At 35.9% G+C, this 14,089-nt stretch overlaps 1 long non-coding RNA gene across 1 annotated transcript in view; it reads right to left on the reverse strand.

Moving 5' to 3' along the window:
* The window catches only part of LOC114930770 (uncharacterized), a 140,516-nt gene that overhangs the window by 122,692 nt on the left and 3,735 nt on the right, over positions 1–14,089 (reverse strand). Inside the window, exons 2-3 of the long non-coding RNA XR_003819533.2 lie at positions 13,055–13,248; positions 12,878–12,927 (exon numbers count right to left, since the gene is read on the reverse strand). This is a non-coding gene — a long non-coding RNA (uncharacterized LOC114930770). The remainder of the gene's footprint in view (positions 1–12,877; positions 12,928–13,054; positions 13,249–14,089) is intronic.

Here is a 14,089-nt window from a genome sequence, read left to right on the forward strand (position 1 = left end):
CTCTCGAGCAGTCCGAACGAATATTTCGCGGATCAGAATCCGTCCTTCTCTCTCGTCGCCGCCCTTTCCATCTTTTTTCCTACACGAGAAATCTCCTCGCAATATTCTGAACCCGACGCATCTCCTGAAAATTAATGCGATTTGATCGCACGAAGTTGGACGCGACGATCTGAAAAGTACGATTTAGTTGAGCAAGTGCCGAATTTGATTTTAGCTGATCTTAATCTTTCATCTGTATTAAACTCTGGAATCAATGTAGAATTTAAGAGGTTCGCTTAATAATTTCATCAATATATGTATATAAAATAAAAAAAGATATAATTATTTTTACGTATAATTGTTATTTTTCAATGATAAAAAAATTAATATCTGTCTAATAGTAAAGACTATATTTTTGAAATGCATAATTATCATTATATTTTCAAAATTTTATATTTTATCAATATATTATATTTAATCAATTTCTATATAATAGATATTTTTTATCATTAAAAAATCCTTATGTTTTCTCGTTCAATCGACTGTTTCAATAATCACACTGGATTTTTTATCGATAGAAAAGAGGACTAGATTGCTACATTTAGCGTTTCTTTGTAGCATCGTCACGAGGGCATCCTCAATATTTTCTCACAGAGTGAAATATCGTCCCGAAAGTCATTCTTCTCCGGGCAATAGGGCCAATTCGGGTCAGCGAATTGCCTTATTGACGGGCAGGCTGTACGGCCGGAGGGACTTTCAGTGTCTCAGATGGAACGCAAAATCGAGTTACGGTCAACGCCATCGTCGTCGTCGTCGTTGCAATAAGCGACGTAGACGACGTGCGATATATATGGCTATTATGCCTCCTAAGGATGATATTCGCACACTGTTCTTCGCGATCGAACAAATCGATCGATCGAATCGTCCGATTTTATTTTTCACGCTTATCGTTGTCTTGAATAATTTTGTAGGATTTCAATTAGAATCAAATTATCTCCAAGATAATAATCCAAGATCCTAATATCCAAGATTTATCTAACATAATATTTTATGATAACGCGCATCATGATAAATACATTGTTATACGTATTAATTATATACTCATATGTTTAATAATGTCTATAAAATTCAAAATTCACTAATGTGTCTTATCAATCTGCACATTCCTTCTAAAGAATTTTCATTTCAAAATAAGGATTCTATCATAGAGCTTTAGCCAGTAGCGAATCAACCTGTATACTTGCTCGACTATCCGATTGTAGCCCGGTCGTATCAACGAATCGACAATAAGAGGGCGAGAAAAATGAAATTGAGAAGCCGGGCGAGCACGTTAGGCGATAAAATGCTGTCGGGACGACACTCGGGTCTCTCGATGACATAAAAAAAAGTGCCCTCGAGGGGTGGCAACAAGGGAGAAAGAGAACTGGCACGGTATAAGACACGGCGACGTTTATTGGTCGGACAGGAGCCGAGTGACCGAGTCAAGTAGAACGTACAGCTTGGTCACAGTCCGTTTGATCTAATAAAACGGAGCAGGACCCCGCTATCCTTCTTCAATTTCCCCGACACTGTGCGTAAGCGATATCGCAAGGACGCCATCCGATTTCGCTAAAATTTTCGTACAATATCATAATGATTGACATCATGATATATTGACTGGTCTTGTTCATATATGAATATATAAAAAGCTAATAAAATCCAAAAGTTATTTGACCACTACTGCATATATCAATGTGTTTAATAGTAGATTCTTTATTTCTTTAATCATTTTAATATCGATAATTCCTAGATACAAGTAAATATAATTAAATCTTGAATTATAAAATTTTATAAAATAAAAAAGAATATAATTTCATTTTTGCCAAGTGGTGTATCTCGAAAATTTAGTTCGTGAAAAGTTTCTTATTTAATAAACGTATCAAATTTTTCAATTTTATTATGTAACATTGTTAAAATTATTCTCTTAAAAAATAAATTAATTCTTTTATAAAATAAAGCTTTTCAAATATAAAGTTCGCCAGTTTTCAACGCATGACGATATTATAATAATTTACAACATTCTAACACCGACGCTATAATTTATTCAAAACGCAACGTTAATTTCAAGAAATAAATCCAATATGTCATATCATCATTTGAAGCAGCGCTTTGCAATACCGGAAACGCTCAACATGACGCACAAGATCGTCTCTTGTCGCGCTGCAACGATTTTTTTCCTCCTCGTCAGCGTGCTGTCCGATATAATCCGCGCTTGATCAGATTAAACGTTGCACGTTGCAAGAGGGGGTGAAAGAGAACGAGAGAGAGAGAGAGAACGAGATAAAGGGAGACAGAGAGGTAGAGGCGGAGGCAGTCGCGAGGGTGTGGCGGTTTGCTAGAAACCACTGCGCCACAACCATCGCCATCGCCACGACCACCGTGTCGCCGGATGAAAGAGGCTCAAACTCACCGCGCCGTAAAATAACATTGTCCCGCGATACGGAGCACGAGGTGGCGGACAGGGGGTGAGACGACGGTGGTGACGAAAGGGATGGACCGGGCGAGAGAGCGCGGGCGAGCCAGCGATTTCTTTATTTTCTCTCCTCGCCGAACTCTCTCTCTCTCTCTCTTCCTCGGCGTACTTACGTTAAGTACCGCGGAATCGTAGCGCTCTGACGAGCTGGCTGCGAAACGGCGCGCATAGTGCGGCGTTCTTACGAAAAAAAAAAAAAAAAAAAAGTAAAAACGATTAACTTATGTAAATTTTGCATTTCTAACTTATCCGCATACATTCGTAAAAAAATTTCAAAACACTTGCGTACTTATAAACTCTTGCGCGATGTTTTTATAGCATTATTATAATTTTATTTAAAATATTTTTTTTATATTACCGTAATTTGTAAAACAACAAACAAATTCCATTTGATGTGTATGGACATATAATTAAATTTATTTTGTCTCCAATTTTTAATTACACGAGGCTGACGTCGGTCTCTCCTATAATTGCAATTTCTTCACATCTGTGTATAGACAGAAAATACAAGTCTTTCACGGAGCGAAAAGGATTACCGACAAAGGAAAAGTCCGACTACGCTACTGGTGGAGGCGGAGGTGAAGGGCGGCGGAATGTAGTGGAGCGAAATGCGGGGGCGACCGCGGAGGGGATGCGCAGGGTGTAACAGGGTGTCGGGGGTTGGAGATTACGGCGGGACAAGCAATATTAAGCGTCCGGGAACAAAAAGACGATCCACCACGCCGGATTACCCGCGATGCACCGCGTTGTCCCGTGAAATTGATACGCGAGATGCTTTTTAACGGGAATGTAACGGTGAATATCGTCGTCGTGAGAATCTCCGGCGGATCTCCGCTGTGGAAATATTCGACGCGATTTAGATAACTCACCGGTGCGCACAAAAGAAACAATTTGTATCGACCACCGAAAGAAGAGGAGCAGTTAATGAGGAAAGTCTGAAAATAATTAGATCGTTCGTCACCGACGTCGGAAGCGGACATTTTTTGCGCTTCTTGTCTCGCGATTGCAATCGCGAATTAGTACCGCGATTTCGGTATCAGAATAATTAGAGAATCTTTGTTTCGCAGGTAACAAAGTAAAACTATCAATGATAGTAAAATGTTTACTATGATATTAGTCTATTAAAAAAATGGAGAAATTATATTATAATAAAAGGTTTAACAATAATTAATATTAGTGAATCGCGCTTTAAAGAAACAACTAATTGGAGAAGCTATTAATTAAAAGTATTGTTGGAAAACGAAGTTGGAATAAGTAATGAAAATGTGATATTTTTTACTATGCATTGTGCGTTATGTCCAGCCTTGCTCGACATTGGTCTCCCATGAGAGAATGTTTACTGGGAGATGAAGTTCACAGACCAATAGGACCATGGGTGGAGGCAGTAATATCAGAATAATTAGAGAATCTTTGTTTCGCAGGTAACAAAGTAAAACTATCAATGATAGTAAAATGTTAAGTAAAATGTTTACTATGATATTAGTCTATTAAAAAAATGGAGAAATTATATTATAATAAAAGGTATAACAATAATTAATATTAGTGAATCGCGCTTTAAAGAAACAACTAATTGGAGAAGCTATTAATTAAAAGTATTGCTGGAAAACGAAGTTGGAATAAGTAATGAAAATGTGATATTTTTTACTATGCATTGTGCGTTATGTCCAGCCTTGCTCGACATTGGTCTCCCATGAGAGAATGTTTACTGGGAGATGAAGTTCACAGACCAATAGGACCATGGGTGGAGGCAGTAATATCAGAATAATTAGAGAATCTTTGTTTCGCAGGTAACAAAGTAAAACTATCAATGATAGTAAAATGTTAAGTAAAATGTTTACTATGATATTAGTCTATTAAAAAAATGGAGAAATTATATTATAATAAAAGGTATAACAATAATTAATATTAGTGAATCGCGCTTTAAAGAAACAACTAATTGGAGAAGCTATTAATTAAAAGTATTGCTGGAAAACGAAGTTGGAATAAGTAATGAACATGTGATATTTTTTACTATGCATTGTGCGTTATGTCCAGCCTTGCTCGACATTGGTCTCCCATGAGAGAATGTTTACTGCGAGATGAAGTTCACAGGCCAATAGGACCATGGGTGGAGGCAGTAATATATAATGTTTTACAACATATCTTTTCTACCTGCTCTCTAGTCGGGACACGTAACAAGGTTTATCTAAATATTGCCATAGGAAAAAAGTTGCGGTTTCGCCTGGGGAGTACGCCCTATCGGTCGCGTGGGAAACATTATTCTGTACAAGCGAGCACGCACGGAGAGGTGCGATCTCTAGCGTGCTGCAAACTACGAGCGATTTTTTTGGGAACCCGGCTAAAATTTTAATCTTTTAAAGCGCGCCAAGATTTGCGCGTCCGCATTAGTGCATGATTCAATGGCTGCTAGACCGATTTACATTCCCAAGCTCTTGCATTAAATCTTACGCGCCTTCCTTACAATAGCAATCGCATTTAACAAGAAGTTGTGACGTGATGCATATCTTATATAAGATACAGATGGATATTATGCTTCAATTCATTATTTTTATAAATTGCCTCTAAAAATATTCTGTCAAATTAAATATGTAGAATATATTAATAGTCTTATTCTTATTCTATCATTTTAATTAACAATATAGTATATTTAATCATCTTTGCAGTAATGTAAAATATCATTTCTTTCCTTTTAACTTGATACTATTTTATTTTATATATATTTATAATATAAAATAACTTTTCTTTAAAACACGATATCTTATAAAAATTTAAGAAATTTCTATTTCTATATAAAAACGAGAAAATTAAAAAATTAAATTAAACTGTAATAAAGATTAATGAAAAATATTATACACATACAAATGTGTACACAGGTGTAAGATCGCGCGAGAGATCGAAGCAAAGTTTCTTTGTTCCACAGCGCGAGAGGATAAAAGAGCGCGTATCTTATTTTGATCGGGAGACGCATATATTTTCGTATCCGAACGAACGGCACGGGAATATTGTAATTTGCATCGGAGACGGCGGAAAGAACTAAGTCGTGGACCGTATAGAAGAGCGGAGAACGGGAGCCACACCGGCGAAATCGACGGAGTATGCAAATGCAAATTCACGGTGCGTTCCAAATCTTTAGATCTGGACGAATAAGTCGGAAGTGCCGAACCAACCCTCTTCGCTTTCCCATATCATCGCTAAAAACACGCGGAAGATCTAGTCCGAGAAATTCCAATATTCCGCTATGACTTGAGATGCCTTATCAGAAATATTGATCAAATTCTCGGTAATTTCGGTAATCAACAATTATATTTGGCCCTTTCGCGATATATTCTTTATTAGTTCATAATTAATGTAATTAATGATCTTATGATAAAAGTGATCATTTTGTGAGAAATACTTCGCACATAAACTTTACTGCATCAGTAGGATACTCAGCAAACACAGTATATAAATGTTATATACTTAAGCATGTTACATGTAACGTATATGTTAGTTGTAATTTCCCACTCATAGATGTAACATTTTTAATATTACATATATTACATTGTAGTTATATTGTCATTATATCCCAAGATAGCACTGACTTATCAATACATCAATGTGCTATTTGGTATATAATTACAATATAACTACAATGTAATATATGTTCTATTAAAATGTTACATCTATGAGTGGGAAATTACAATTAACATGGATGTTACATGTAACGTACACGTTATATTACCTGTTATATTCCGTTTTATTATAGCAATGTAACAATTATATATCGGTGTTTGCTGGGTAAGTACAGACTGTACATAAGAAACGTCAGGTGACGGATGCAGAAGATATTTCTCGAAAGCGACGCATCAGTCGCGGCACGAGTTTGAAAACCATTATCGGCCTCCTTCCGCTCTGCGCATCGTCGCGGAAAGGGTCGCAAAGGATTTATGCCTCCGCGCGTTTTGTAACGATCGGCCGTGTCGCTACATTGTTGCAGATTTGCGGTCGTTCGCGAGAGGCGTCACGGTGCATCGCGCGCGCATCGCGACTCGCGGGAGAAAAATCGGCAAATCCAATAAAGGGTGAATAATGCCGGGCGTTACCGAAGTGCGAATCCGTAGGTTTGTCGGATGCTGCTCGAGCGGGGGTATTTATCGAAGTGGCAGAAGAGGAATGGAGATAGGGCGAATGTGTTTAAGAGAAAGCGAGACAAATGAGAGATGAAAGGGAGATAAAGGAGAGATGAGAGAAACAGTGGCGGATTATCCATTAGGCACAATAGATACACATTTAGAGATTCACATATGCGTAGAGGCTTTATAGTGAGTCATATAATCATATAAGAAATCGGATTTTTGAGAATAAGAGCTAAATATTATTATATTTTATTTTTAAAAATTATATAATATGTATAATATTAATATACTGTTTTTCATAAAAATAATGTTAAATGATACTGTGTATTAAATTTCGTATTCTTAAATAATTAGAATTATTTTATTTTTTAAATGATTCTTCAAAGACTTATTTCATTGTAAGTATAAAAATTTCAATTTATAAAATTTGTTCTCTTGTATAATTAAGACAACATAAAGATGTCAAAATTTATCATTTAAAACTAATATTCTTTTGTTGTTGCAGAAACAAGTAGACGTATTCAGATTATATTAAGGTCTGAAAATATCTGGGTGCGCCACTGAAGAGAAGAGAATGCGGATGATGGACCGCCTCTCTCTCTCCCTCTCTCTCTCTCTCTCTCTTTCTCTTCGTGAAAGCATGAGAGAGGAGAGAGAAAACGCGAAATTTGTAATAGAGAGAAACACGGCCGCAATGGATATATGTGGAAGCCGCCTTCCGTAACGCCGACGGGTTTTACTAATAACCGATATACCCCAAGCTAACCGTGGAATATTATAATTGATTTATCGCGCTAACGATACACACGTCGGATTTATCAGCCCATGGTCCCGTCCCCGTCGCCGTTCCGCGACGCACCGCGGAACCGATCGAACGGAACGGCGATCGACGATAGACCGCATCCGGTCGACTCGCCGCTGCTCGCGGGTGCATTCATTTGACACGGCTCGTTCGCGGATATGCAACGTGCTCGGCGACCGCGTTAAGTGTCGTTTCATTTACCGTGTTCATTTAGCCGTCCATCGTATGTATGCCCGGGGTAGAGGTGCATCAGGACAGATAAACGATCGATTCAACATGCATTAATGTTGGAACTTGAAAAAATATTATCTCCGATATAAGTTGCGCGTATTGATATTTACTTTAGAAAATGTGTTTTTTTTTTTTTTTTTTTAATTTCATCTCGCTTTAAGTTTTTTTTTTCTAATTTGTTAAATTGCTATTTGAAATGCAACTAGTATATAATTACAAGTAAAAAATATTCTGTTATATATAAATTATATAAATATATTATGTTAAAAGTGCAGTATTAAATAAAAACAAAATAGATTTTTTTTGCAAAAGGTCTAAGACGAAATCTTCTAAAAAAAATATTAAAGATAAAATAAAAAAATTATACGCGAATTGTATATACGCGAGATTCAAGTTTCCAAATATAACTGATTACGCCTACGAAAAACTCCGACAAGTCGATTAAAGATGTCCGCTTCCATCTCGATGAGAAAACGATGATCTCGGCATTTAGAAGCTTGAGCTTCCGGAGCTGCCCGACGGAACAGGCGGCCGATTGGCAGCGAAGGGAAATTATTCTTTCGTCCGTACGATCGCCATCCGCCGCCGCGCGGCACTTCGTCGGGCAAGGGTTGATAATAAATTCAAATTTAGGGGTGCGCGCAATCTGTGATTCAGCGCCATTAAGCACAGGATCTCTCTAAAGGACGCCACCCCGTGCTTCCTCCTAACTTGGCACATCCGTGAGAGTGCCCTGACTCTTTAAACCCACTAAGAGGTAAGGGTCACTTTGGCAATATCGAAGGACCGCATCACGTCGATTTTAAAGTTCGCGAGAATTCAAATTATATCGAACGTTTCAAAAAGTCGTAAAGCTCAGCAATCGCGAAAATTTGCGATTGATTGTTGCATAAAAATATAAAGAAAAATCACTAACATAATATTTCAGATATAACTTTTGCAATAAATAATTTATTGATATATATGTGACATAGCGGTGTAGGCTTTTGAAATTTTTTTCCTTCACGTCATGTTTGAAAATTTCCGTATCCTAAAGCAAGTGAAGAGATGATGAGATGTATGATAGTCGTAAAAAGCACGCGAAATAAAATCTATCTAAGTACCCTGGAAACAGAATGCTGAACGAGGACGCTTTATGGGTAATCGAACCAAGTTTTTAACTGTTTAGATGTTCCTCCTATCCGGGACATAAAATTTTTGTGAATGTTCAAGTATCGATTGCCTCTGGGAACGGAAGCTGAGCGCGAAAGCCACGTTGATGGTCGACGATTAACGTGCTCGTCTATCGCGATCGGTGATGCATTTCGCGATCGCAAAATCGCCAGCAACAAGCATTAAAGTTGTTCTTTCGATTGCCCGAGAAATGAAGAATTTCGGACGAAACTCGCGTTCGTTTCACGTGACGAACCACGACGGTTATCGCTCACTGATAACGAATGTGGAATAGGGACGAGAAAAAGAAGGTTTGTAGGAGGCCTTGATTTATATCGCCGATATTTTCCGCAAGTCTCAGTGTTTCTTAATTCGAGGTTTCTCCGCGTGCTTGCCACGAGGGTAATTCGATTTCCTGGCGAATCGGTTGGAAGTAAATCAGGGTACAGTCGCCGGCAAAATTCACTGCTGTCCTAATTTTTGCGAGATGCATAACGATTGTTTCGCGACATTATACTATATATGTATAATTATTCCTCGCTTGAATCCTTTAATTCCCATAGTCACTTATAAAATCAAAATAAAAAAAAGTTAAATCTATTCTTATACTACAATAAATATTCTACAATATTATATATTCTTCAATGATATTGCTTAGATATATTTTTAATATAACGTTATATGTAAATAATTTCCAATATAATTATAACGTATTTGACTGAATAAAATAATCAATCATATACGAATAAGAATAAAAATTTAACAAAACAAAAGTTTCAAGAACGTTATCAAAAAGAGCCTTTAACTTATGCTTTTATACGTATAAATTTTTCGATATGATAACCATATATTCCGCTTAAAGAGCAATAAACAATCCCGTATAAATTACATTTTGCAAATATGTCGAACAATGCGTACGAAGAGAAACCGTAATTGGGTCGATCATAAATTATCCTGGATCCTGTTGGCGATTATTTCTACTTGGCCGACCATACGCGGGTTTTTCCACTGCTTCGCGCAATGAGTCCGAATTATCGATAACGCAACTTTTAATTCTATCTAAAATTAGACTAACTGATTCAGATACAATAATTCTCTTTTTACTCAAAGTATTTTTTTTCATATATTATATCCTTGTAAGAATTTCGTAAATTTGTCTATTAATATGTATTAGATTAATAATGTATATTCTATAACTTATACGTGCACGATTTGAGATAATAGTCATATTTAACTCATTATTTAAATAATTTATCTATTATTAAACGTTCTGAATATATTTTTTATTATCTTAATACATTCTATTTTTTGAAAAAAAAAATTGAAGTCATGTCGTAAATACAGTAATGGATCCAGAAAGACTCGTTCTATTTCTCTCCCGTCAGTCTTCCGGCGTTAGACGATCGTCGAGAAACGATTTGAGCAACTTTAACGTCGCTTACTCCGCAACCCGCACCCACGTACAAACACTCTTGCTCAGTTATCCGGGAACTAAGGTGCTCCTTCGCAAATCCGTCTGGCCGTCCAGCGACGAGCAACGGACTGAATACCAATTTCCAATTTGTCCGGGCATATCGGCCGGGCGCTCAAGAGCGTGACACAAATGCCAGATGCAATCAACGGATTGCGAAGGAAGGCGCACTTCAGCGCAATCCCCGTGTTAATCCACGATCATCGAGTGCGGTAACCCTGCCCCTTGAGAGGTTAACCCTCCTTCTCCTCAATCGCCGAGAAGAATTTATCCAACTTATGATATTTATTTCCGCGTATCGCGAGATTTTGTATATATATAAAAATTTACTTCTAATTTTTTCACTTATTTTATAATGTAAATTTTCTTTTCTTTTATCGCTAAAAAATTTGTGAAAAAGTAATAAAATAATTTGTAATTACAAAAATCGTCTGATTTGTGATGTGATTTGGAACACTATTTATAATTATACAAAAGTGATAGTTAAATAAGCGGCATCAAATCGAATAGAAAAGGACATCGACCCGCGACATTGCAACGAACGCGAAGCAGGATTTGCTCGGTTTTCTTTGGAGCGTCCTCGTCGTTTCAATATTGTCGCTATCTCTTGTATACAGTTGCCGCCATATTCTGCGAAAAGACGCCATATCACAGGAAGCTTCTACCCCCTTTTATACTGGCTTGTCGCGGACCGTCTCCGCGAAAACTACCCCCATAAAAGTTGACGACTTAAATCGCGGGGCGTACGCCTCGTCAGGGGGAAAGAAGAATTCTTGAACATTACCGCGCAAATACTTGCAATACTTTTCGACGTATTCTAAGATATGTTGCTTTAAAAAAACAACTAAATATTTAATTATCAGATCGATAAAAAATAAGTAAAAAATATCACAGCACAATGTGCGTTTCTAAAATCATAGTTTGTATAAATTATTGATATTACATTAGAATATTTCTCTAAGTCATTCTATAAATTATTATATAAATTAAGATATATTTTTAAATATAGTTTTTAAATTTTATTAAATCAAAACAATAACTATTTATATGTTCTTCTCTATTTTGTCAATTCCTGTAATTTTTTCCTAAATTAAATAAATCCGAAATTACATTAAAATATTGTAGAAGAGATAATATAAGAATATATTTTTAACTCTTTTTATTTAAGCAGCTGGAAATTGAAGGATTAAAACAAAGAATTATAGTAATGTCACGGTACTACCTATTGTTCTTTGAGATTCTTAATATTTAATCGAAACTCACCTGTATTTCTTATTGATTTAATATGTTGATGTAATTAATGTAAGTAGGCAAAAATATCGTTTAATATTATATATATATATATATATATATTTATATTTATATTTAAAATTATCATTAAGAATTAATCATGCACAGTATATAAATTTCAAAATGAGAAATCGAAATCGTTGACGGTCGAATTAAAAAACAATCTTATGAGTTTCTTTCTGCGTTGAAGAACGCAATCCAACAGGACGAGGAATTTACAGTCATCGTCGCATCGGGGACTTTTCAAACGGAATTGTGAAAGACATTCGATTACGATTCCGTGGAACTTTATCATCACCGTCCATAAATTCTGGGCTCGCGCAAAAGCAATCTGCGCCGGCGGTGATCCTAATAACCGTGCGGCCATTCGTTCGCTCGGGAGAGTGAGTCGTAATCCTAACCGAAAGACACTCGGCGGAAAAGAAGATGGGAAAAGGAGCGCCCGAAGTAGCCGTAATGAAGTAGATCGAGATAAATATGGAAAGAGGGCTTAAAATAAATGGCGATCTCGGCCGCGGATTCCGCTTCAATATGCTTGAAAGTGTGTCTCGCTGACGTGGCGCTTTGGAATTGAATGTTCGATTGATTAGTTTGCCGCGGACGTCTATGACGATTGATGAGGATACACAGAGTCTTGTTATTATATTCTCGAAAATCGCGGAGAGAAGAATCTCGTGATTATATTAAGATGATCAAATAACTTTTTGTAGTAATAAAATATAAGAAATATCAAGTACGATAAAAATTAAGGAAAAGTATCAAATAATAATCTCACTTTGATTATAATTTTTATCGGCGACCTTAATTTCAAAATTTAAATAAATGCCAGCGTTATTTATTTCTCACTGTTGAAACGTTTGCGCTTTTGCGGCTAATATGACCGATGTATGTATGAGGTCTCGATATATGTTAGGGACAGGGGTGCATAAATATATGCGTATGCGTCACCGCGCGCATAAGTGCCGATGAGGGGATTTGTAAATGATCTTAACGTTTCGTGTCAATCACTTACGCCGTTCCGACACGCACGAGCACGTATAGAAAATTGGAAGGTTTCAACCTTCATAAAGATTTTGTTAATCGATCAAAAAAATACATAACGTGTGTGTAAAACTAGCATATCATTTCGTGAAAGAATAGATATTTTCCAGAAATTGATATTTTCTTTGATTTAATCGCTAAAACTATTTGTTTAAATATCAAGAATTCTAGAATTAACAAAAATAAAGCCAGAGATCTTAATTATTTATCACGAAATGAAATGCTTCACACATCCCTCTATTACCGCTATACAAATGCTATAAAATAAACAGTTTCTCACTCACCAATCACCGATACGTGCAATAACGAAGTTGTAGTACACAGCTACATTGATCTGAAAACAATATATTCAAATTATGTATATACATGTGTGTGTATAGGGTGTTTTTTTGTAAGTTTTGAAACGATCGAATATCTCATATACAATGCAGTATAGAAAAAATTGTTTTTATTTTGCATACCTCACAGTTGACCCGCTGTTGCCCGATGCCTCCCTGGGCCTCCTCCTCCTCTCTTTATCCTTAGCACTCGCGGCACTCGCGAAAACGCGAATAATTACGATCGCCCGACACTTTACACGGCACTCCCGACACGCGAAACTTTACACGGCACTCCCGACACGACGCGTGAATCGCACTGTGTATCGCAATGCTACCTGTAACAAATAAAATACACATATATATTAGAATAATCTTATTATTTTGCATTATAACATACACAATATATAAATATGTAAACTAGAATTAACGATAAATATATCCACCAATTGCAACATATCGCACACGCGAAAACAAATTAGATTACGTTATGTTGATGTTGGCAAGAGATTTTGCATCGAATTTCTCGCGAAATATGCGTTTCAAACAATTACGACTATATATGAAATTGTTGAACTCATATAATATGTGATTGATAAATATTACAATACAAAAGTTAGACACGATTATGCTTTCTAATTAATTCGCTATTTTACAAACATCGGTGATTTTATTCTAATAATGCACGCGATACATGACTTAATATTAATAATTAATTGAAACTCGAAGGAGATTTGTTCGAAAAGATATAACTTTAGAAATATAATTTTCGAAAATCAAACTAATGTCTCATCTCAATATCTATAATATATATATAAGTATCCAGTTGTCTTTATTTTAGCTTAATTAATATTTTTCTTTTTTACTTTTAGAAAGCAAATCTCTTTTTAGAATTCATAAAAAGTGATAAGAAAAATATCGTAAGACAAAGTAATATGCTGCAGAAATTGTAATATTAATTTATCCTTACACATTTTCTTTGATGTAATCGTCAAAACTGTTTATTTAAACTATCAAGAATTCTATAACTACATATATTGAAAATAAAGCCAGAACTCTCAATTATTTATCATCTGCTATTAAATGATCAATTAGCACATACATAATTTAATTTCTTCATCCATTCCGTAAATATTTTTACAGAATAAGAAAAATAGAGAGTACGAAAACTTTTCGCGA

Source organism: Nylanderia fulva, unplaced genomic scaffold (assembly GCF_048542155.1).
Source record: "Nylanderia fulva isolate GAGA-0341 unplaced genomic scaffold, ASM4854215v1 Scaffold38, whole genome shotgun sequence".
Taxonomy (NCBI): domain Eukaryota; kingdom Metazoa; phylum Arthropoda; class Insecta; order Hymenoptera; family Formicidae; genus Nylanderia; species Nylanderia fulva.